The 27017-nt window shown below is 45.5% G+C and overlaps 1 long non-coding RNA gene across 1 annotated transcript in view; it reads left to right on the top strand.

The window, feature by feature from the left end:
- Positions 1-26231, top strand: part of LOC136594013 (uncharacterized) — a 40647-nt gene extending 14416 nt beyond the window's left edge. Inside the window, exon 3 of the long non-coding RNA XR_010788458.1 lies at positions 26165-26231. This is a non-coding gene — a long non-coding RNA (uncharacterized lncRNA). The remainder of the gene's footprint in view (positions 1-26164) is intronic.
- The last annotated feature ends 786 nt before the right edge of the window (positions 26232-27017 follow it).

Genomic DNA, 27017 nt, shown 5'->3' with positions numbered 1-27017 from the left:
TTCTATAATAGCAGACAGACGGGATTACTGGAGAATACCCACAACGGCTCAAGGTATATATCTCATCTACCTTTATAACAGCCCACCGTATACTAGTAATCCCCAAGAGCACTCCTTGTACACGATCTAGACAGGACATTTAGCTATACACAGAGACTGACGATTATTTTCAATGACCAAAACCTCAATAATATTCTGGAGAAATCAGCCGTCACAAAGCACGACTATACTTCACAGTATATACCTTTCCACATATGAGAACATAACACGCTCAATCATAAAACGTAAGTATACGTATCATAAATCTTTCTAACCTCACACTAGTTTTACCTAGGAGCACGTGTCACTGGCGTGTTCCCTCAGACTTAAACAGCCGAGTCCGCCCTCCCGACACATTAACCCTCACAGAATTTATCTCTTGGTCTTGTATACACAATTTTTAACCGTCTCAGACATAATATACACAGCATACAAAATACCCCTAGACAGGTAACGTGGTGATTTTTCCGAGTGGACAGAACTAGAGTTATTACCTGTCTTTCAGTGAAGGTCCAGTCTGGATCAGGAACAGGCAGAAAAGCAGTCAGAACCCAGATCACATCGGTAGATTTACATAAAGCAATCTTACCGTGTTCTGTAGATTTTCGGGCCCCTGAGTTCTGCGTGCCATCTGCCGATCTCTGTACGTTCCAGGCTGTGACCTCACAGATCCACTCGCTCACCCAGGGACTCCACTGTTCTGGAATATGATTTCTCCAGCAGGCTTTTGGGGTATTTTGTCGCTTCCAAATTGAGTATCGTGTGCACACATCATCGAACCAGAATCAGACACCAATGTTGGTCTAAAACTGGGAGAGTCTCTACAATGTGTAGAGGCTCAAGCCTTTTATTATAACACATGACAACCGCCCTTCAATGGGCGTGCAAGAGATTACATCAGTAACATATAAGATTCTCATTTGTCGGTTCATATAGAATCCCCCACCTCTCTGCCCACCCCCTCCAAGTGTTGAGGTGGTATGGACTTCGTCCTCTAGCTGAAGTCATCTCCGTGTAGTGATGAATCATTGTTTACCTAGCTTCAGGATGAGGAGTGGAAGGGGGCTAGACAAACACTCAGTATTAAACACAGGATATACACGACACTATGGCCCTTTAACTCTTAGAAACTGGTTGAGCAACTTCTATGTACTTAGAGCAAATACTATGATTAGATTGTGTGTGTGTCCTTTGAACTCCTCAGAGCTGAAAGTCATTACAATAGCAAAATACATTTGGGTTATATACAAATAGCGATAGACATTTTATACTAAATAATTATCATGTCTATCACAATCCCCCCTTAAAATGTCTATCCTCTAATTCTTTATCTAATTTTCACAGTCTTCTGCGCATGAGCCTATAACCGGAGCGCGTTGAAGGTTCGTTTTAGGGTCTTCAAGGGGGTGTAGGACTTGTCCACTCCTTCTGGGGATGCATTCAGCAAACTCATGGTGGGAGCGGCTTTTCCAGCATCAGTTTCACAGGTCTCTCTGACACAGGGAATAACACAGCAGACTAGAACAGAAAAGGTAACCATCAGTTCACATACAACGGCGACGCCCGTCTGTGCCAGGATCCTTTACCACCCGCTCATCCAAGGCAAGTGCTGGTCCCAAAAGTTAGCTCTTTTTAGTCAGTGCGGTCAGCTTCTTAATGGCAACTGCGTTTTTACCCGCGGGTCACGTGTCGTCTAGGATGTAGGTACAACAAGTCTCCCCTATCATCTTACAGACACTCCCCTTTTTAGCTAAAGTCATATCTAAGGTCACTCTATTTTAAAAAAAGTCATAGTCGAGGTAGGTCCTATTGGTCGACTAGTCCCTATAAGGCGTCTCTAGTATAATTTATAAACCACTGCTAATTATAATAAACATAATTAATCCAGTCAACATTTATTTACCCTAATGATCAGGAAAATGGACTCGAATCTAGTTTTAACTTGGTCTCTAATTTTTAAAACTCGTCAGGTACCCCCCTTGGCTATCCTATGATGTCAATGTATACGTGTAGATCAAAACTACCACCAGGGGTCTCTCTTCTCGCTCTAGTATAATGTTACAATACTAGTAGCGTGCACAGGTAATTATCATGTCTATCACACACCCACGGTGGACCGCAGGTCTACTCCCATGGTGCACCATGGGCTCTGTGCGTTCCATTGCCGATTCCAGCCTCCTGATTGGCTGGAATCGGCACACGTGACGGGGCGGAGCTACGAGCGGACCCATTCAGAAGGGAGAAGACCGAACTGCGCAAGCGCGTCTAATCGGGCGATTAGACGCTGAAATTAGACGGCTCCTTGGAGACGAGGACGCTAGCAACGGAGCAGGTAAGTGAATAACTTCTGTATGGCTCATAATTAATGCACGATGTACATTACAAAGTGCATTAATATGGCCATACAGAAGTGTATACCCCCACTTGCTTTCGCGGGACAACCCCTTTAAACTGTACAGAAGAGATGTGATTTTACCAAGCAGATCTTCAGCAAGTTTTGCAGAGTGCATCAGTTTTTGCAAAACTAAATTCTAGCAGTTTTTTGCAAGGCATCACAATCCCCGGGAATGTTGGAGGAGCCAGACGCCAGGCACCAGGCAGAGTAGAGTTGCTTGTGAGATGGGGGAGAGAGAAGAACAACCTGGCAGGTGAGTGCAAAAACCAGAGACCCAGAATCTTCACCCACCCTGCCATGTTTTCTTTGTGCGCAATATGCAATGAATAGAACGCCTTGATTTCAATGGGTTCGTCACGTGCGCATATCTTGCGTGCAAATTTTCAAACAAAATCCGCTGCATGCTCTATCTTCCTGTGGATTTGCACAGGCAAATAGCAGATATAGAACTATTAGACTTAATTACCCATTTCAATGAATAGGAGTATGGTTGCATGTTGGTTTTGCTGCGCAAATGCACACAATTTGTGCACACAAGTAGTAAAGTAAGACATGCATTTGCACATACAAGTATGCAACATAAATTCTGCAAATATGTGGCGTAAATGTGCACATAACTGCACTCGTGCCCATGTGATAACTTTAATAAGCTTAGTCCTCGTGGCTCTGAATCTATCGCCTTTGATGTGTTAAGCCCCTGTCTGCTGGAGAGTCATGTGTGCTGGCATCAGAAATGATGGCAGCAAGAATCTTGGGGTGTGTTGAGGGGCATTTTATGCTCAGTTTGCATCCTGAATGTAAGGCGAGTGCAAGATTGAGGGATAGATCAGCGTCTTGCAGTCACATCCAAGTCCGGGGACTGGAGAATGTGTACAGGACCTAAGGCTAGCAAGGGTTAGGGTGCGGGCAGACGAGCGTAGGCGTATTTACGTTCGCACGAGCGCAACGTATAATCGCCCGAGAGAACGTTTTTCACCGATCACGACCAGAGCTAGAAAGCGTATTTTCGGTTGTTCCTACTTTGCAAACTATCTTTTCGGCCATCGAATATGCGTTGGCGCGTATTTCGGTCGCATATGTTCCGTTTTTTTTTCGGGTTGCCGTTTTTACGCGCCGTAAAATCGCCCATGTGAACGAATACATTCGAAACCATTGCCTCAGATGGTCACGTATATACGTTTGTTCGCAAAAACGCGCCGTTTATGCGCTCGTGTGAACGCACCCTTAGAGAAAGAAGGCCACTTTATTTCCAATCAGCACCACTCTTGTCTGTTTTGCAGTGCATTCCCATTCAAGTTCATGGGCCTAATCTACAGTATCAGTCATAGTGCAGGGTCATAGACAATGAATGGGCTGTTTTGTTTTTGTTTTGCTTTGTTTGGGGGGGGGGGGGGGACACAACATCTTTTCTAACCCTGGATAACCATTTTAAGATCTACTGTTTTCCTTATGATTGTGCAAAGAAATCTAACAGGTGGCATTGCTACCTTTCAAGGTAAGTGCATGACTACTATAAAGTCTGGTGTTTATCAATAGCATTAGGTTATAAGGCAGGGGTGTAGAATCTGTGGCCCAGGATGGCTATTAATGTGGCACACAAAGGGGAGGCTGCATCTGGAGGAGGCGAGGCCGCAGGTGGTACCTGGCAGTGGCATTGCGGTACCTGGCATTTGCTGTGATTGAGTTACTCCAGGTCCAGTGTGATTCTCCTTGTCCTTCCAAGTCTTGACTGCTGCCAATCCAGTAATAAGGTGAGGACGAGAGACGTGGTCTCATAGTGGACGGCCAACGCTGTGTTCCCTGTTGTCAGAAATGGGCCCATGGCTGTAAACTGCATGCGAGTCTGCACAGGCTTCTGTGTCTAGGCTTGCATGCATGGCCTTGCAGCAGCGGGGGTTATTTGGAGGATGATTGGGGTTGTGTGAAGGACTGTGGAGGTTGATGGAAGCTGTATAGAGTACTGTGGAGGACTATGGGAGTTATGTGGAGGATGATGGGGGTTGTTAGGATGACTGAAGATTAGGATTATTATGGGAGGATTTTTTTACTTATCTGTGATGGCAGATATCACGAAAATTATGCACAGATCTGTTTTGTTTATCAGATTTTGTTAGTGATTGTGTATTTACTGTTCGCCCGAAGACAACTCCTCTTCTCTGCCCCAGAGATGCCAAAAGGTTTGACAATCCTGTTAATAAGTTTTGTTATGTGGTAATGTAATATTGCAGGCTGGCGAGACCCTGCTGTAAGTGAAAAGGAAGTTGAATTTGTTGCCCGGTGGGGTATATAAGGAAGATGTACATCACAGCATGGGGAGTTTCTTTCGGTGAAGCTTTTAGCGAAGTACAAAGTAATGTACATGGAGGACAAGACACACTGCTGCCTGTGGTTGACCGGCGTGAAGTCCAGCAGACCTCTTTACATGTAGCTGAGAAGAGTCCAGGACTTAAGAGACTTGGCGTTGCCCGGCGAGGTATATCAGTGGGGCGGACGTCACAGCATGGGGTACTGAGTTTCTAGGAGTGAAGCTTTTCGCAAAGTATGCAGTAGTGTAAATAGAGAAGACGCACTGCTGTTTGCAGTAGTCCGGCGTGAAGTCCAGCAGACCTGACCTCTTTATGTGTCGCTTCGCAGAGTCATGGCTTAGCCTGGTTGCACACGAGCGGGTCAGATTCTGCTGCGGGCACCCTGTTCCCAGCTGGCATTTAACCCTTTTCAATCCAATTTGTATCCTGGTTTTCCTAGGTTGCTTACTCTTTTTCTGCCGTTATATAAACGGCGCTATCTGCTGGCTAAAGCTAGTACTGAATTAGTTGACATGTTGGATAGGCTCCGACAGCAGAAAGGGCTGGCAATATACAGTAAGACAACCCCGACTGACGTCTTTCAACATCGGAGCTGTATAGCCTTAAATCATAATGTCTTCAGATGTCAGACAGTGGATTGGAAAGGGTTAAAGGTACCCATCATTCCTTCTTCTCTTCTGTACTGCAGATTCTGCTGTGGGCAACCTTTACCCATCTGGCATCCACGCATACGTCTCATTTCTTCTTCTCTTCTGTACCTCGGATTCCGCTGCGGGCACCTTGTTCCCAGCCGGCATCTGCGGGTACCCATCATTCCTTCTTTTCTTCTGTACTGTGGATTTTGCTGCGGGCACCCTGTTCCTGGCTGGCACCCACACGCAAGTCTCTTTTTTTTCTTGTCTTCTGTACAGCAGATTCCGCTGCGAGCATCCTGTTCCCGGCCAGTATTCACGGGTATCTCTCATTTCTTCTCTTCTGTAGTGCGAATTCCGCTGCCGAGACCCTGTTCCCAGCTGGCATCCACACGTACCTCATTTCTTCTCTTCTGCAGTTCGGATTCCTCTGTGGGCACACTGTTCCCAGCTGGCATCCACGCGTACCTCATTTCTTCTCTTCTGTACTGCGGATTCCACTGCGGGCACCCTGTTCCCGGCCAGCGTTCACACGTACCTCTCATTTCTTCTTCTCTTCTGTACAGCGGATGGCCTGCATGGCTCGCCGTCTTCAATGGAAGCCGTTCGCGCAGAATCTGTTTAAAAATAGAGAATGTTGCAAATTTTCCACCGCAAGCGGAAACAAATCACGATTGATTTCCGCTCGTGTGCAGAAAAAGCGCTTTTCCATAACATGCTATGGAAGTTATTTGCTGCAGATGCCTGCTCCGGATTCCGCGATTCAAATACGGTTGTGCAGCCGGCCTTATTAAGTGTACCAGGTGATTGTATCTTCATCCTACCGAGGTAGATGAAAGCGTTTCCCTGGCTGTCAGCCTGACCGAAACGTGATTACCTGCCTGCAGCAATTAAAGTTTGCTCAGTGAGCCCCTGCCATCTGCAGGTATGTTTTATCCACCTCTAGAATATTCCTACTTCTGGACCCGGTTCCATCCACCACCCAGTCTACATGGTCAGACCCCCATTACACTCCAATAGGGCCTGTGCATAGGATGGGTGTACATACAGACACTTTCAGCCGTGCCCCTTATGTAAAGGTGTCAGTCCTACCTTGTGCACCACAGTCTAGGATTCTTTTTGCACTATGGAATTTATGCCCGCCTGATACTTCAGTGCGCGACTCGGTATGTCTCTAATGCTTGAAGAAAAGGAAATGCACATTACCTAGAAGGAAAAAAACCTACCTGCCTGAAGGCCTAAAGCAATGTGTGAAGGTTGCCCAGACAACAGATGGAAGGTCCAGATTAAACAGGTATTACCACATTAGAAACAAAGGTCACCCAAACCTTCAGGTTATCATTAGGTATATTATATGGAAAAAGCAGCCGGACTCTCCATAAATAGAAAGCTATATCGCTCTAAATAAAACTAAAAGTCGAATGGATTAAAGCAAGGTGATTGGGTAAAAAGGCTAAACATGGACTTTTTAATAGACATGAAACCGTAGCCATGAAATATACAGAAAATACTCCCACACACAGATTAGCCAGAAGAGAAATACAGCTGCAGAATCCAACTAGTCTGCCCCGTTTTCCCCATCAGTCCTGTGATTTGGTTTCTGTCCTTTTTGATGGGTTTGTCATTGATGTTTTTACACCCTTGGTAAAGTGCTTATCACATGGGGAGGAAGCTGTTTTTTTCAGTGTAAAACAATTTTCTCTGATCTTCTAAAGTTACCTTGTGCCCCCCCTTATTTTTGGTTTACCAGCTGTAGAAAGAGAACCAACTATCATTCAATCCCTTCAAGGGTTTGGTTGGAGCCTTCCCGTATGTCCTACGGGACATCATAAAATGGGGACCTTCCACTTGTGACAGCCCTCACTAATGGGCCAAAGCAGAGCGGTACGAACTACGCTGGTCGTAATACTACAGAAGGACCTATATGGCTGGCCACAACTTCCCCTAGAGCTAACTGTGGATCACTGGGGGTTTCAGAAGGCAAACCGGATCACTGCGCCATTTTCATTTTAAAGGATGTTGTCACGGCAACACAACCTGTTTAATGTAATTAAAGGTTTCAGTCCTGTCCCCTCTGTCTACAGTATATTTAGTTCCTCAAACTAAGGGCTTATTCACACAAGCACATTTGCGCAGTGTATGCAACACGCAGTGAATAGAACCCATTGATTTTAATGGGTTCGCTCACAAGTGTATTTTGCGTGCGCATTTCATTTTCCCCCTAAAAAATATACAGCATGTTCTATTTTCATGTGTATTATTCAATGTGCGCATTGGTTTCAATGTGTTTTTCTCTCAGCGATGCTGCGAGATTGAGAAATCTTTGGACAATTCCTCACATGGAATCACCAATTAGTTTCTATGAGATCGTTAAAAAAATGGTCTTACACTCACATGCCATGTGGTGTGAATGAGAATGCAATGTGATCTGTTGGGTTTTTGGACTTTTGCTAGTGACGATTGGGTTAGAAGAGGAAGAGTTCCTATTTTTGTTGAGTACGAGTACTTTCTCTCCCTTCAGCCAATTGTTTCTAATGTTTTTGTTATCAGTGTCCATCCATCCTTGTGTTAGCATTCAACACTGGCTCGGACTACAATATTTTAATGAGATTTAGGGTGCCTGTCCACGGGCGTGATTTGCCGGTGAATCACGTCCTCTGAAGCTTTCCATAGCCACTGCTATGGAAAGCGCCGGCCCCCTGTCCACGAGCGGAGAATCATTGCGATTCTCTGCTCGCGGCGGGCAATTCGTAGCATGCTGTGAATTGGCTCGATTCTCCGCAGTCAGCCTATCTATCAGATAGGGCTGACCGGCGGAGATTCGGCAGCAGCCCCTGCTCTCGGGCGGCGGCTCCCGCGGCAGGGCTTCGCCACAGGATACCGCAACACCGTGGACAATTTAGATTTGTATATATGAATAGTTTTTTTCTCAGTGATAGAAAAAAAAAAACAGCATGCCAATGCATTATTGCTGCCACATGGATATGCAGATACCGGCTGGTGATCGGCCCATACAGCTTTATTTATACTACACTATTTGGAAGAACATGGACAATTGTACAGAACAAACCCTTTTTCCTCGTGTCACCCCAATTTTCTTATAGATTGTAAGTCTTGAGAGCAGCGCCCTCAGTCATTATTCAATTTTGATTTAGTTTTACAGCTTGTGAAGTGCTGCAGTAGAAGTTGGCGCTATATAAATTATTATTAATAAAAAAACATGGAAATTGCTTTGTGAAAGTAGAAAATAGCTGAACTGAAGCAACCAATGCCAGGCGGCTTCTGCCAAGCAAAATAAAAGTCATGGGATGTACTAAACAGGCCTAGTAATGAGAGCATAGTTTTACCTTTCTTTGTCTTAGTAATACATTATCCGCAATACTTTGCGTAGGTAATAGAGATGAGCGAGCACCAAAATGCTCAGGTGCTCGTTACTCGGGACGAACGTTTCACGATGCTCGAGGGTTCGTTTCGAGTAACGAACCCCATTGAAGTCAATGGGCGACCCGAGCATTTTTGTATATCGCCGATGCTCGCTAAGGTTTTCATTCATCCAGAAATGTGTTACAATAAAAATATATACCGGCGTATAAGGCGACGGGGCGTATAAGACGACCCCCCAACTGTCACCTTATACGCCGGGAATACAGCGGAGCAAAGAATAAAAATCATTACTCACTTCACCGATGCTTCTGCGGTGCTGCTGCAGGCTGTCGCTCCCTCCTGGTCCCCGGCAGAGCATTGCTTTCTGGACGCAGTGGTTGAAATCCCCGCCTCCAGAAACACACGTGCCTTCAGCCAATCACAGCCATTCAATGACATCATTGTCATTGGCTGTGATTGGCTGAAGGCACGTGTGTTTCTGGAGGCGGGGATTTAAAGCCCTTCGTAGAGAAAGCAATGCTCTGCCGGGGACCAGGAGGGAGCGACAGCCTGCAGGAGCACCGCAGAAGCACCGGTGAAGTGAGTAATGAGTTTTATTCTTTGCTCTGCTGTATTCCCGGCGTATAAGGTGACAGTTGGGGGGTCGTCTTATACGCCCCGTCGCCTTATACGCCGGTATATATTTTTATTGTAACACATTTCTGGATGAATTGCAGGGAAGGGCTTATATATTTAAGCGCTTCCCGACAATTCATCCCGCGATCGCCGGCAGCCCATTGCTTTCAGTGGAACCTGCTGTATTGCCGGCTCCATTGAATTCAATGGGCAAACATCGTTCTTCTCTGCCACAGCTGTTACAGCTGTGGCAGAGAAGAATGATTTGTCTTCTATATGTTCTCAATGGGGTCGGCGCTGCTGCCGCCGGCCCCATTAAGCGCATATAGAGAAGAGAACAGGAATCGCAGATCGCACATAGGTGCGATCTGCGATTTCTATGGCCTAAGAAGGACTGTTGGGGTTCTTGAAGCCTAAAATAACTCCTAACGGTCTCCCTATAGCAGCAGCACTTTCCCTGATTTATGTCAGAAGGCATCTGTGGCGAGCCGCGGGAGGGCAGATTTTAATACTCGGGTGACACCTAATCTCGCCAGCCACTCACTGCAGGGGGGTGGTATAGGGCTTGAACGTTGCAGGGGGAAGTTGTAATGCCTTCCCTGTCTTTTTATTGGCCAGAAAAGCGCGCAACTTTCTCAGGGAAGAAAATGAAAGTAACCCGAACACCGCGTGGTACTCGTTACGAGTAACGAGCATCTTGAACACCCTAATACTCGAACGAGTATCAAGCTCGGACGAGTATGCTCGCTCATCTCTAGTAGGTAACTAATTAATGGCTATATTCTTCTTGCCATATAAATTATAGTAAAAAGACTCTTATTGTAATTGCCTCACAGAATAACATTTTTGCCTTCTTCTCTGACATTACAAACACTCCATGATAATTGGTCATACTAGATTGACTTTTTATATCTTTACATTAGTGATGATGCAACTGTATAAAACAGAATATGTACCGTGTTTCCCCCAAAATAAGACACTGTCTTATATAATTTTTGCCCCAAAAGACACACTATTTCCAGGGGGTGTCTTATAATACTCACCTAGTAGATTGTGTTCGGGTCCCTCACGCTGGTCTCTGGCCCTGCTGCAGGCCTCCGTGGACTCCTGGACACTGATAGAGCATTACTTCCTGGTAGCGGAGCTTAAATACCCCGCCTCTAGCAAGCAATTGCTCTAATTGGTTCATCGAGCACCACGTCGGCCAATCAGAGCTGGCACTTGATTATAGCCAATCACAGCCATTCATTGAATGACATCATTGAATGGCTGTGATTGGTTAATCGAACGCCGGCTCTGATTGCTTGATGCGGTGCTCAATGAACCAATCAGAGCAATCACTGGCTGGAGGCGGAGTATTCAAGCCCTGCTACCAGGAAGAAATGCTCTGGCGGCGTTCAGGACTACACGAAAGCCTGCAACAGCGCTGCAGCCCAGCAAGAGGGACCCAAATGCCGTCTACTAGGTGAATATTGCTTTTTTTCCCCCCATGTATTGTAGCTAGGATTAATTTTCGAGGGAGGGATTATACTTCAAACAACCCCCTTGCCTCCCAAAAATTAAATCTGGGTAGGGTTTATTATTGGGGTAGGTCTTCTTTTCAGGGAAACGCGGTAGGTATTACTGATGACCCTGATGTATACTTAGACCCACTCATCCCTGCTAAAATAACAAAGGCAATGTTGTTCTTAGGCCTCGTTCACACGAGCGTGGTTTTAGTGCAGATAAGGCGCGTAAAAAAATTGCGACTAACTGCTCAAAAAATAGCGTGAACGGGCGATTTCCAGCTATCAAGTCTCCAGCTTAATTAGCAGTGAAATTGCCCATTCACACGATTGGAGCTGCGTGTTGCGTGTTATCCAGCTACCACAGGAGTCTATGGAAACTCCCATACATCACGCACCAAAGATAGGTCAAGTCCTATCTTTTCACGCACTACAGACCTTAGATGCGTGTATTGCGACGGTGCATCTCCTATTTTTAAAGGTTTGTTGCGTGTCTAGATTTCCTTCAGCTAAACGCTTCTATAGGAAACCATTGATTCTATTACATGAGGTTTTTTTTCCACGCGCCTATTCTGCACTAAAACCACGCTCGTGTGAACAAGGCCTGAATCTATGTAGATTCTTAGTAGTTTTTTTCCAGAGCTGTCATCGCGCTATTAGGGCTAATTCACATGGGCATATGCGTACAACACTGTAAGTATACTCCAAAATTGTACGCCCATACACTCTGCTGGCAGAGATTGTGTAGGGCTGCGAATCTGATGTCACGGACATGTACAGTGTGGTTTTTATTTTTCCTTTTGAAATACCCGCCCTGTTCTGTATTGACAGCGTTTCATATGCACCCAATTCAAGGACTGCGTTTGATACGCGGAGAAATAGAACAAGTTGCAATTTCTCCTGCGTGTCAATACGCAGTGACCACACGCAGGTGTGAATGGAAGAGTGAAAGTCCATAGATTTTTATTGCCTCCGTTCACCGTGTGTTACATACAGCATTTTGATGCTGTGCGGGAGGGGAGGTAATAATCGCCCGTGTGAATGAATGCATTGCAGTCCAATGCTTCACATGGCGGCGATTTGTGGGCGAAGTTTATCTGCGAGAAAACATTTGTATGAAAGCAGCTTTATGAGTGCGATATCAGTCCGATTTTCTAATAGCGATATTGCGCTTGCCCGCGTATGTGTATTCGCATCTGCAGATATTTTGCTGGCTTTTGTGCATTCAGAAAAATACCCACCGCTGCTCCCAGCTATTGAAATTAGTCTAACGAGTTCTGGATGCGTTCCTTTCCTGCGCAATTACGCAGCGTATCACGCACCTCCTGGCATATCACATGCATATTTGTGTATCCCCATTGACTTCTATGGGGACTTTTGGTGTGCAAAAATGCCGCAAAATAGAGTATGTTGCATATTTTTTTGCGTGAATTGTGAAAACGCGCATTTGTGAACAAACCCATTGAAATCTACAGGGTTCTATTCGCTGCGTAAATGCGCACGCAAACACAACCATGTGAAGCCAGGAGTTCCTGCACATGGACATTTACACGCGTGTGTTAGCATGCGCAAAATTTCTGAGCACAATACGCAGAGAATAAAACCCATTGATTTCAATGGATTGGTTTTCATTTCCTTTTTTTTTTTTTGCCCAAATGCGAAAAAACCGCTGCATGCTCTACTTTTGTGTGCATTTAAAGTCTATAGGGAGTGCGCAAATGTGCGTGCAATACGCTGTTCAATTCCACGAGAAAAATAACACACCTGGAACTCACTAGGGTAAATACCCATTTAAGTCGGGGAGGGCTCGTTTGCAGCACGCAAATGAATAGGCCCTGTGACACAGAAATGACAGTAAAATACACGTAAAAAAAAAATTGTTCACTGCGTGCAAAAACGCATACGCCCATGTAAAGCCCTTAGCACTCCTTCACACGCGCGTGACGCAATCACGCGAGTGTGTGACGCATTTTCACTCTAAAATGGAGCGCAATCACTTCGTCTTGTGAGCGTTCCTGCGCAGGTAAGTGTCCTTTTCTGCACTGGCGGCCCTGTTCACACCTGAGAGGGACACAACCAGCAGTGAAATTGACCAGTGGTTGCAGTTCCCACGGCCGATTCTCAGCGCGCAAAAGCACTCGTGTGAAAGAGCCCTCACTGATCTCTAAGGGCTCATGTCCACGGGCAAAATAAGAATTAAAATCCGCAGCGGATTTTAACTCTTCTCCTGCCCGCGGATCCGCACCCCATAGGGATGCATTGACCACCCGCGGGGTAGATAAATACCCGCGGATCGTCAATAAAAGTGATTTAAAAAAAAATGGAGCATGAAAAAATCTGGACCATGCTCCATTTTCATGCGGGTCTTCTATTGAAGCCTATGGAAGCCGTCCGGATCCGCGGGAGACAAAATTCGGAATTTACTCACACGCTCCGTTTCTTCTCTTCGCGGCGGCGCCATCTTCTCTCCGTCGCGGCCGGATCTTTTTTCTTCGGGACGGCGCATGCGCGGGGCACGTCACCGACGTCATCATGCGCATCCGCCGAGCCGAAGAAAGAAGATCCGGCCGCGACGCAGAGAAGATGACACCGCGGCGAAGAGAAGAAACGGAGCGGATGGGAGGTGAGTTAATTCTCATTTATTCTTATTTTCAGCCCTCATGTCCGCGGGGCAGGAGGGACCCGCTGCAGATTCTACATGGAGAATCCGTAGCGGGCCTGATTTTCCCCGTGGACATGAGGCCTAAGGCTTTATTCACACGAACGAGAAACTTGTGCAATTTCTGTGTGATGCAATGCGTACAAAACACGCACGGATGTGAAGTCCATTCTTTTGAATGGGCTCATACACATGAGCGATGTTTTCCCGCATCGCGGCACGTCCTATCTTTGGGTGAGCTCTCGCATCGCATCTCCCATCTACCTCACTGAAAGGAATCCCCGCAGGGATGAAGGGAATCCCTGCAGCTTGGGACGACCTTCATCGGCAAAGGAAGGGGGAAAGAGATTAACATCCCCGTAGGGACTCCCTTTATCCCCACAGGGATGTTAAACACCGTCCCCCCTCCCTTTGCCGGTTGGCTCGCATAGTCTCCCATAAAAGTCTATGTGGCGTCAAAATTAGAACATTTTCAATGTTTTCACTCATTCGATGTTGCAAGAAAAAAAAATAGCGGCGTGTTCTATCTTTCTGCGCTTTGTTTATCTCCCATGTTTCCCTATGGCGCCTCCTTTTTATCACATTGCAAAGCACCAACTTGTGATTTCCATGCGATGACTTTTTAACATTAGAAAGTCCAATTGACTCATAAATCGCGAACGGCAGCCATGTTTTTGGGAAAAAAAGCAGCGCTGATGCTCAAAAAAATTGCGGGGAAAAAAGTAGCGATTTTGCCACGATATCGCGATCGCCAGTGTGCAGGAGCCCTTAGGGAGCTTTCACATGAGGGGGGAAGCTAGTCGCACCACAAAACCATCATCAGACTTCTCGTGATTATTTTCAAACTCCTGCACTCGGATGCGGAGTTTGAAAACCCAACGAATGGGAAGAAATTCCCCTCGTTCAGGCGCACCGCAGCTCCGTACTGCCGAGTGTAGTTGTGCCCGCACTCATCTGGAACCGCCCTCACTCTGTATTTGGTCTTTCTTGTGGTTTTCTTTGCAGGTGTATAAAACTACAATTTTTCACACACACACAAAAAAAAAAAAAGCGCAAAAATCTCACACAGATTCACTGAATTTAATTGATTTGAATGAACAATTTCGATCAGTAATACAGACCATAACCGGACGTACTGCGTTTTTTTTTTTCACGCATGTAAAATACACGTGTGAAAAACACAAGTCTGATTGCCCTAATACAAATCAATGGCGTTTATGCTATCCGTATAAGGGTGCCCACCCACTGGCGTTTTTTTTCACTGCGAAATTCGCAGGGTTTTTTTTTCTGCAGGGGGTCTATGGGACTTGTAATGTAAAAATCGCGATTTACCGCGATATCGCGATTGCGATTTTAGCTTTGCATGTCCCATAGCCCAAAGACCCCTGCAGAAAAAAAAAAACGCTGCGAATTTCGCAGTAAAAAAACGCTAGTGGGTGGGCACCCTTAAGCGCGTAATCTGGAGCGCAAATACACCCGTGTGAATGAGGCCTGAGTCTAAGGGTGGCTTCACACGGGCGTATGCGTTTTTGCTAGCACAAGGCATTTGTGAGCGTGTTTGCATGCACAGAGCATCTTCACATGGGCACAAGATACACGCCCGCCCTGATTTAAATGCGCATTCTTTCACGGATCCCATTGTACATTTGTCCACCCCGCATAGACTTCTGCTCACGCAAAAAAGGATAATGTGTACGAACCCATGCGTCTCTGCATTTTGCACATGTACATTTTATCCACACGTGTTAATACGTCCGTGTGCCGGATCCCTAAGACACTACGCCTGCTGTGATTGACTAGTGCTGCCCACATGAGCGGCTCTGGCCAGTGAGATCTGCATGCACACAGTATGCATCAGGTAGTCGAAAAAGCGGTCCAGCCATCATTGTTTGGCCAGTACCAGAGGATGTGCTTTAAGGGGTTGTACCAAGATATAAAGAGATCTAAAGTTACTCAGAAGATGGGGAGTAACTCTATGATCAGTGGGGTGTAACCACTGGGGTTCCCACGAGTCCTGAGTATGGCGGTCCTGACTGTCCCCACAGAAATGGAGGACATGCATGCATTCCATTTATTTCAATGACAACACCGAAATTACCGAATACAAGGACAATGTCTGTCTATAGAGGGGGACTGGAGCATTATATCAGGAAAAATGAGCTTCGGCCATTAAACAGATATAATATGATCATGATCAGTGTGGAGTTTTGCACAAGACTGAAGTTTTATTATTGGGGTTATTTAGTTTAGCAAAAAAGACGGTTGGGGGGGGGGTGGCGACCTAATAATTATGTATAAATATATCGGGGGACAATACCGAGATCGCTCCCATCATCTGTTTATACCCAGGACTGTGCCAACAGAGCGCCCTCTACGTCTAGAGGAAAGAAGGTTTCTACACCGACATAGAAGGGGGTTCTTTACTGTAAGAGCAGTGAGACTATGGAACTCTCTGCCTGAGCATGTAGTGATGGTGAACATGATAAGCGTACAAGAGAGGCCTGGACGCCTTTCTTGGGTGTTACAATATAATATGTTATAGTCACTGATTACTTCAGAAGGGTCGGTGACCCGGGGATTATTCTGATTGCCAGATTGGAGTTGGGAAGGAATATTTTTCCTAAAGTGAGTATAATTGGCTTCGGCCTCATTAGGTTTTTCTCCTTCCTCTGGATCAACATTGCAGGATAGCAGGCTGAACTAGATGGACACAAGTCATTTTTCAGCCTAACACTATATGCTACCAAGTTCCCAAAAGTTACACGTCTCAAGTTGTGACATCTTATAGTAAGCCTTATAATATAAGACTTACCCGGTCAAACAGTGCGAACAGCTCTCTTAGTAGATCCGACACCGGCAGCTTGAGATGATTGGCAAACTCTTCTATTCCAATCCTTCCTCCCTTTGACAAGTCGGCAATAGATGCGTACACTTCCAGCTGTTTCTCAAAATTGTTCCATTTTAGGCTGAAAACAAATTGTTGAAAGTAAGTAATACAGTAACAAATATAAGTAAGGTAAACGTATTGGGGCACAATCATTTGGCATAGTTTTGGCGCAGAGATTAGCGCTAGCGTGTGTGCTTGTCAAGAATCTGGCACTAGTTTTTGCTTAATGTTAAATATTCTTTAGGACTCACATAGGCGCAGCGATCTACAGCCGCAGTGAGGCTGAAAAAAAACCGCGTAATCATGCGATACTTCCGCTGTGCTCACAGCGGAAGTATCACGTGATGCATGGCTTCCATTGACTGCAATGGACGCCGGCTGCGCGTTTTTCCGCAATTAGAACATGCCACGATTTATTTCATGCTGCGTGAACATTTAAAGGCAGTAAGCTATTGGGTTCATGAAACGCGGCAGAAATCCATCCGTGGGCATTAGCCCCAAGTAGGTAATTCCTGCCTTGACTCCTCTTTTAGGTCCATTGACTTACTTGCCAAAATATATATTCACCTCAATTCACAGCTCATCTAGGCTACAAAATCAGCGTGTATACCAGAACTATCCCTCCGACTATAAAAGTCAGCGTGTATACCAGAACTATCCCCCGACTATAAAAGCCAGCGTGTATACCAGAACTATCCCTCCGACTATAAAAGTCAGCGTGTATACCAGAACTATCCCTCCGAGTATAAAAGTCAGCGTGTATACCAGAACTATCCCTCCGAGTATAAAAGTCAGCGTGTATACCAGAACTATCCCTCCGACTATAAAAGTCAGTGTGTATACCTGAACTATCCCCCGACTATAAAAGTCAGCGTGTATACCAGAACTATCCCTCCGAGTATAAAAGTCAGCGTGTATACCAGAACTATCCCTCCGAGTATAAAAGTCAGCGTGTATACCAGAACTATCCCTCCGACTATAAAAGTCAGCGTGTATACCTGAACTATCCCCCGACTATAAAAGTCAGTGTGTATACCAGAACTATCCCTCCGACTATAAAAGTCAGTGTGTATACCAGAACTATCCCTCCGACTATAAAAGTCAGCGTGTATACCTGAACTATCCCCCGACTATAAAAGCTAACAACACGGACTTCCGCCCAGGACACAGAGGAAGCAGGACGTGTCTCTCAGAGCTCCTGCGTGACACAACTCCCAGAGACACCGGGACCCTCTAGTGACCCACAAAAAAGCAGCTGCAGGGACGGACATCTCCCCTGCTTGCTAGGCAGAAGTCCCAACACCGGCAAGGGGCCCGGAAGATCCTCCGTGAACCTCCAAACGCGGACCGCGGGAAAGGAGAACCGGGGCACAGAGGCGAGGAAACGGGACGCCCAACCCATAGCCAGCCGGGACCTTACCTCCGCCGAAGATCTCCGGTAAGGTCTGCAGACCCATCGGCCCCCGCCCAAGACATACCGGGAGCGCCGGGGACACTGCGGCCTGGACGCGCCCAAAGCCGCGGACTAAATTTCCGGCCGCGAGAACCGCGACCAAGCCCGGTAAGAGCCGCGAGAGGGGGGAAGACCTCGGGAAGCCATAGAGGACTAGGGGAGACCCCCCGAGAGTAGATACCCCACCGGAACACCAAAGCGGGCAGCAGCGGGCATCGCGCCACAACACCCGGGCCGTGACAGACATAGCCCAGCTCCGCACGGGGAGAATAGCCCGGGAGAGCACCCGGACAACCGGAGAAACCCCCCCCTGAACCGGCGACCCCCCCCGAAAACCTGTGGGGACGCAGCGGCCTAGCGGCAGCAGAAGCCACAGCCTAAATTTCGACAGCGATGCCCACAATAAGCCCCGCCCATTACACCAGGCAGGGGAAGGAGCCGAGAGGCAGCAAAGAAGTGTGAAGACACCACACAGCCACACCAACGCTGCAGAGAGGGCCCCAGAACGCAACAGAGGCACAGAGATCCCCTTCAAAGAGAGAGAGGGGGGGGGGGGGAAACAGCCCAAGAACAGTGGGCAACCATAACTACCACACGAGCCCCATCCCAACCTCAAGAAAAACACAAAACCCAGTACATACCACAGAAAAGATCCCAAGGGACTATCATTCGAATTTAACCCCTGACAAATCCCTAAAGAACAAAACAGCAACAGGGGGGGGGGGGGGAAATAAGGAAAAGAGGGGAGAGAAAGCCCAGACAGCACAAAACAGAATAATTAAAGTACACCAAAAACAGGAGTGGGGGAGATAAAAGCGACAAAACGAAACCAGCAGGAACATTAGTCGCGGAGCGAACCAAAGACCCCAGACAAACAGAGATGGAGCAATAGATAATGAAAGATAAGCCACATCCACAACAAAATTAAACTGCAATAAAACCAGAAAAACCTCAAGAACAGGGAAGACATCTCAGCAAATCAACCCGCATAACCACTCGACTTAAAAAAAAAACAAAAAAAAAAACATGGACAAATATCTAAACGAAAAAAACGCGGGCACCTCAACAAGGGCAACACGCCAGCCAAACACAGACAAAACATCTATGGGAGGACAACAAAAGAACAAAGCTGCCAAAAACATCAAAGAAAGAGAAAGCAAAAGCACACACCAACCTACATCCCCTTCGAAGAACCCCCCCACCATGTACCGCGGTCTTACCAGACACCGACCACGAGACAATGGACACTTCCGCCATACAAACTAATGACCAACCAATGAATAACAACATGGACATAACCCAGGCAACACTGGTGGCACAAGAGGTGTCAAAAATGCTTCTCCCCCTATTTGATAACAGATTAGAGGCATTGCATAAATCCATAAATTCAGCATTATCCCAAATCACGGACAACACCCAAAGGCTGACGGAATTAGAAGCGAAAACCCAGAATACAGAACAAACCATAGCAAGCTTGGAAGCCTCGCTACAAAGAAATCAGTCAGAAACCGAAATGCTTCGGGAGAAAATCGACGACCTAGAAAATAGACATCGCCGTAATAATCTTCGCTTTGTGGGAATACCTGAGACAGTAACCAATAACCAGCTTATAACCTACCTAACTACTGAGCTACCACAAGTACTCCAGCTCGACATACCTAAAGACCCTCTAACAATAGAAAGAGCTCACAGAATTGGCCCCCCGGGGGAGGGGCGTAACAACAGAAATAGACCTCGCCCAGTGATAGCAAAATACATGCATTGGGCAACAAAAGAAACAATCTTACAAGCTTACAGACGACAAGGAGAACTAATAATACAAGGATCAAAGATCTTACTGTTCCAGGACTTTTCAGTGGCAGTATCACAAAAACGCAAACTATTTACCCCAATCTGCCAGGCCTTACATGAACAAAACACACGCTTCCAATTGCTATATCCGGCAAAGCTCCGAATCCAAGATGGCAATAAATCTCTAATATTCAACACCCCGGAGGAAGCCAGAAGACATCTGCGCATGGAAGAAGACGGAGAACAGGGATGAGAAAGATGGGGAAAAAAGGAACTGCATAGTTGCTCTTTATTATGACCCTGTTCGAAACATCGTGGATGTGGCACCCGTTATGCAAAAGAAAAAGAATTCAATACTGAAAGTTTATATGTTTATAACTATGTTTTTCATGTTTTTTATGTTTTCTATTTTTTTTCTGACCCATTTGACCTTTAGAAAACGGACCGAAAGGAGGATCGGAGAGCCCCGCAGGCATGGCACAATCAACACCCAGTTGCATCCACGGCTCGCTGGGACCGAAGGATGTGACGACAACAAAGAGGCAAAAACCACGGTAATTATAACCGACACATACCAATATGCCCACAGACTTAGAGACAACTGAATATCAAACACCCTCCACGATACAAATACTGTCCTGGAATGTAGACGGACTAAACACACCCATTAAACGAAAAAAAGTACTCACACATTTAAAAAGATATAAACCAGATATAGTGTTTTTACAGGAAACACACTGGAAAAAAGAGGGAAAAGGGGAACTAAAAGCACCTTGGATAGACGCATGTTATACAGCCTCCCATACATCAGCATCACGAGGAGTAGCCATTTTGATTAGGAAAAACACACCACATGTAATACTACAAAATATAGCCGACCCGCAGGGCAGATATCTAATAATGAGAATCAAAATGGAAGAACAAATATATACCTTGGTGAACGTATATGGCCCCAACACAAATCAACCGGCATTCTGTGCCACGCTAATAGAAAAACTACAACCGTATCTAAACGATAGAATAATCATGGGAGGAGACTTTAACAGCGTACAAGACGAAATACTGGACAGAACAGGGCCATCCACCCAAACAACCTCAATCACACATGCATTACTAACGCTAAAAGAACAACTCAGCTTATGTGATCCGTGGCGACTCCTGAACCCCACCAATAAAGAATACACGTGCTGCTCCAATGCACACCATTCATTTTCACGCATAGACTTTCTCCTGATATCAAACAGCACTTTTGAATATCACCACCAATCAATAATCCACCCAATATCCCTCAGTGACCATGCACCGATAACAATGAAACTACAACTGATAGCCCCGCGAAGGCTAACCAAAATATGGAGATTCCCCTCATTTTTGTGGGAATCAGAGGATTTCAGGGCATACCTGAAAATAAACTGGAATAATTACGCAGACGACAATAGGGCCCATATAGAGGACATAAACCTATTTTGGCAAGCTTCGAAGGCAGTGATGAGGGGCCATATCATAAGCTACCTGTCCCATAGGAGGAAAAAATTCCAAACAGAATTCGAGACATTACATCACTCCCTCCTGGAGGCACAAAAAGAACATATGAACTCCCATGACGATAATTCATATCAAACCTTCCTCACAGCAAAACATTTACTAAACACATTCGTACATACACACGCACACTGGCAAACACAACTAACAAAAAACAAGTTCTACAGGTGGGGCAACAAGACAGGTTGCTTGCTAGCCAACCTGGCTAAACAAAAACAACCACACAAACCAATATTGGCACTAAGACACGCCAATGGAGATAACCTCACAACAAAACAAGAAGAAGTGACTCAAATACTACACGAATACTTTGAAAACCTATACAGGGCAGAACCAACAAACATGCAGGACATAAACAGTTTCCTAGAATCTGTGAACCTACCAAAACTAACAGAAGAACAAACATCTTTACTAGACGCTGACATACGGGAGGAAGAAGTAAGAGGGGCGATCTCGAGGGCACTAGGGGGAAAAACACCAGGCCCCGACGGATTCTCGACGGAATATTATAAAATACTAATAACAGATATGGTGCCAGTACTGACCCAACTGTACAACACAATATACAAAAACGACACACAAGCAGAGGACTTTGGAGTATCAAGAACGATACTACTCCCCAAACCGGGCAAAGACCAGACAGAACCAAAATCCTACAGACCAATAGCGCTGTTAAACTGCGATTATAAATTCCTGTCCAAAATACTAGCCGACAGACTCCAGCTAATCCTCCCGTCCATACTAGATCCAGCACAGAAAGGCTTTACACAAGGGAGAAGTGCTTTAAAAAACATCAGAGCCGCCATAGCGGCGACGGTCATAGCACAAAACCCCGAGAGCCAGACTACAATGCTGCTGAGTCTGGACGCAGAAAAAGCTTTTGATAAAATGGCCTGGCCATATTTAAACAGACTGCTGGAAAAAAGAGGCTTTGGACAGATTTTTATGAACTATATAGACACAATGCACACAAGGGCCACCACGACTCTCACAGTCAACGGCCTTAATACTCCCAACATAGACTTATTTAGAGGGGCTAGACAAGGCTGCCCCCTTTCACCACTGTTGTTTAATCTATCAATAGATCCACTGCTTAGATACTTGACACAAACAACGCTATTTACAGGAGCCACATGCGGAGGGACAAAGATAAAAGTAGAAGCATTTGCAGACGATCTTTTACTGGTGATAGACAACCCTAGGGAAACACTAACACCCCTATTACAGGACGTGGAAAAAATCGGCAAACTCTCGGGTTACACTTTAAACCTAGACAAAACAGAGGCTTTACTTCTTAGGGGACAGGCCAAACCCCCATGGGCAATGCAGTATCCATTTAAGTGGGAAAAACACGCAATACAATACTTGGGAGTACAAATCACAAGAAACCCTTCCAAATTATATAACACAAACATAGATCCCCATATCAAAAAATTAGAAGCGACCCTAAGCACATGGAAAAACTTCACGATTTCTTTTCTGGGAAGGGTGAGCCTATTAAAAATGATAGAATTTCCACGTCTATTATACATCCTACACTCACTACCCATATTCCTAAAATTAAAAGACATAAAGAAAATAAACTATCTGTACAGGAGATTCATATGGGGAGGGAAAAGACCACGCATCGCGCTCAAAATATTACATAAGCACAGAGAGAACGGAGGAACCAACTTACCCAGCATACGAGACTACAACCTAGCGGCACAAACACGAATCATTCATGACTGGATTCATTCCAAGTCACACTTCACAAACAAACCACTCGAACAAGAAATGGCCGGCCCAACACGACTCCAGAATATCCTCCACTGCTCATACGCAGAACTCCCAGGAAAAATCAAAAAGAACCCCCTGATATTAACGGCCTGGAAAACATGGAATAAACTGCGCAAAGATAACCAAACATCACCCCAAGTATCGCCATACCTGTCGATAATGAACAACCCCAACTTTCAAGACGGTAATCCCCATAATATATTCGCGGAATGGGAGACCAAAGGAATATACACAATAGACAGACTGCTGCACACAGAGGAAAAACGAATCCTAACATATGACGAAACGAAACAAAAATACCCTGAGATCCAAATCCCACTATTTTCATACCTTCAAGTCAGACACTATATCACAGAACTCATACCACGACTTCGAGAACCTGACTGGGTACAAGCAAATGACATATGGACGGCTAGGAAAACAGGCCCACAGGGAATGATCTCCAAGCTGTACAGGATAATAAGAAATATGAGGGAGCAAGATGACATTGACTCGGGGGTTGGTAAGTGGGCCAGGGACAATCCTGATTTCACACCAACATTGATAATGAAGTCTCTGACCTCAGCACACAGATACTTACCATCAGCCAGATTTCTGGAGATGAGACTGCAAATTGCCCACAGATCATACATAACCCCAAGTAGGGGATTTCAAATAGGAACTTACGACACCCCAAATTGCCTCAAATGCCAGGCGCCATATGCAAACTTATATCACAACCTATGGACATGCCCCCCAATACAGGACTTCTGGACACGGATAGGAGAGTACACAAAAACACACCTGACGAACTTCTGCCCACAAGAACCAACATGGGCAATATTTGGCTACTTAGACTCTGAAGTCTACCACTGCTCGAGAGGCGTTAGAAAACTACTGCACTTCATAGCAGCAGCGGGATTAAAAGCCATTTTACAAACATGGATACAACCATCAGGGCCCCCATTCAGACTGTTCCTGGACAAGCTAGCGTTCCTGTTCCAGATGGATTGGGCGGAAACTTCACTTTTCAAAGAAAAGAAGGTACAAACCTTCTTTGAAACCTGGGGGAGCTTCATTCAATTATTACCACAAAGGGTAAAAGACAAATTAAGAAACTGCTTCTACTAAACCTGCTGGTTCCAGGAACAGATAGCAATGGGAGACACACTAATTTAGGGTGATCTACAAATCGTGCCATAGCCTGCGGGGCCTCCGAAAACTTTGAAGATCCTCAACATACAGGTCAGTAGACCAAAAATATCCGTGGTCAAAATGGGTCAAAGGTTAGATTTCATGTATATAATCTGTCTGTTTCAATGTTTTGTTTTATTTTGTTTAGTTTAATATAAATAATATAAAAAATGCAGGCTGGGACAGCCAAGACTGATACGGAAAAAAGAACCTGCAAAAATACTGTAATGTTACATGTTTGTCCAGACCCGCTTAATAAAGACAAAGTTTAAAAAAAAAAAAAAAGCTAACAACACACGGACGAGTGCGATATCGGGCCGTGAATCACTCGCTCACCGACATGCGATTTCCCCGCGGATGTGAGGCATTTTTATCTCAAAACCGCCTCGCATCACTTCGGGTAAGTAGCCGTGCCGGAGGATAGCTAATAGCCGTGGCAGAGGATCGCAGAGTTTCTCTCATTGTTTTCAATGGGAGACCTCGCATTGCATCGTGTGCGCCTAGCATGTGGTGCGATGCTGCCGCCGGCCCCATAGAAAACAATGGGACTGCTATGTAAGTTTATGCAGCAAGATAGAACATGCTGCAGTTGGTTACCTGCAGTGCATTGTGGTGCCATGCGGGAAAACATCCTTCATGTGTAGGACTCAATTCAAAAGAACGGGATTTATATTTGTGCGTCTCGCATGATTTTCTCGCCAGTGTGAAGGCGGTCTAAAGCAAAGAGCTTATTCAAAGATTTGGGAAGTTTTTGCCCATGACAAACCTATTGTTCTCTTATCTTAACACAACAAAACCCATTAGAATCAATTCCAAGTGTCAGTAAACCACCCTGATAATGCAACGTGATGACGGTGTGCCGCGCTAAGAGTCAAGCTTAAGACCAAGGCATCTGTACACTGAAAAGAAAAGTCAAGCGGCACAAAAAAAAACTTTTTCAGAAACCTGTGGCTTTGTTTAAACTTCCATGTTATTTTTTTGCATTAGACTTCCTACACAAGGACGAGTGAGACGTCGGGCCATGAAGCTGCCCGATACCGCACTCATGAGGCATTGCTCAGGCATAAATACATTGGTGAAGTTCCGATCCTCTTGCACGAATTTCAGGTGCGATAGAGGATCGGAAGCGTTTTCCATTGATTTAAATGGCAACCTTGCATCGCACTCGCATGCACATTGCATGTAATGCAAGAGCAATGCGAGGCATTAAAGCTGTGGCGATGCATTCTGAGGAGTGTGAGGAGTTAGAGCATGCCACGATTTTTTTCCCACACTGCAATTCATATTCTTGTGAGATTGGTGTGTCTCGCAGTGCACAGATGTCGTGCAATTTTGTTGGCCACACATATGGACTATTTATGGATGATTACTGGGGGCTGGGTGACTGATGACAGCATGAAGTATTGCTAGCGCATGAACAAAAAAAAGATATGTAAGCCTTTCATTGCCCAAATACGTTGCGCAGGAGCATGCATATTTGCGCTTGCGCTCGCCTGCAGAAGCCTTTAACAAAAATCAATCAGCAACACACCTCCATGCATCAATAGGTGGCGACAATGATGAAAGTGTGTTTGGGTCGAATGGTAGTATTAAGGATTACTCATCTCCCATACAATCTGCATTGGCCTGTGTAAAGACTATTTAAATGAGCGCAGATCTTGATGACCTGCGCTCATCATCTAGCTCAAATTGAGTCAAGTAATGAGAACTCAAATTCAACTTTTATACAAAAAAAAGGGAACAACTGCTTCTCACTTAAACTTCCGGCTGATTTTTGTGAACTCCACAAGCCCAGCCTCCATGGGTAAAGTCAGGTCTCTAGCTGTTAGCATTAGTCTGCAGTCTTCATAGGTATGATCAGTGAATGGTATTCCAAGTGACCTGCAAAAGACAGTAAACCATTGTTAATGGTAGGAGCTGCTAAGGAAGGCTCCAAATCCACATCCAATACACAAAAATAAAGCTGTGTACTCCCATTCTAACACTTTTTATTTTTATTTTTAGGTGACTTGGACATTTTCGCTCCTAAGATCTGCGTTCAACCAACAGACTGGCCTAATGTCACACGATGTCAATAGTAAGTAGCTTGTGCCTCTTACAACTAGGAAGTAGCTTGCTTTCTCCCGCGGGGTTTTGAACGATAATCGTTCCATGTAAAAGCAAGCAGAAAATGAACGACTGGATCAGAATCGTCCAGTTGTTCACTGATGAGGGGAGAGGACAGAATATGGGGGATGTAATGAGGGGAGAGGACAGTATATGGGGGATGTGATGAGGGGGAGAAAACAGTATTTGGGGGATGTGATGAAGGGGAGAGGACAGTATATGGGGGCTGTGATGATGGGAGAGGACAGTATATGGGAGATGTGATGAGGCTGTCAAGCAGCCTAGCAGTGGTGTAAATTCACCACCTCCAGTGGCGTCAAGGTAAATCATTACCAGACAGTATATGCAGGATGTGATAAAGGGAGAGAGGACAACATGGGGTCTGTGATTGGGGGGAGAGGACAGTATATGTGAAATGTGATGAGAAAGGAGAAGACAGTATATGATAATTGTGATGTATAGGGGATATGATGAGCGAATAGGATAGTATACGGGGGATATGATAAGGGGAGGGGACAGCATATAGGGGATGTGATAAGGGGAGAGAGGATACTATATGGGGGATGTGATGAAGGAAAAGGTTAGTATGTGGGGATGTGATGAGAAAGAAAGTAAAGTATATGGGGGATGTGATAAGGGGAGAGAGGACAGTATAAGGGATATTATGAGTGGAGAGGACAGTATATGGGGGATGTGATAAAGGGAGAGAGGACAGTATAAGGGATATTATGAGTGGAGAGGACAGTATATG

The sequence above is a fragment of the Eleutherodactylus coqui genome, unplaced genomic scaffold (genome assembly GCF_035609145.1).
Source record: "Eleutherodactylus coqui strain aEleCoq1 unplaced genomic scaffold, aEleCoq1.hap1 HAP1_SCAFFOLD_335, whole genome shotgun sequence".
NCBI lineage: Eukaryota > Metazoa > Chordata > Amphibia > Anura > Eleutherodactylidae > Eleutherodactylus > Eleutherodactylus coqui.
The sequence above is the reverse complement of the archived record's forward strand: the minus strand, read 5'-3'. Positions and strand labels throughout refer to the sequence as shown.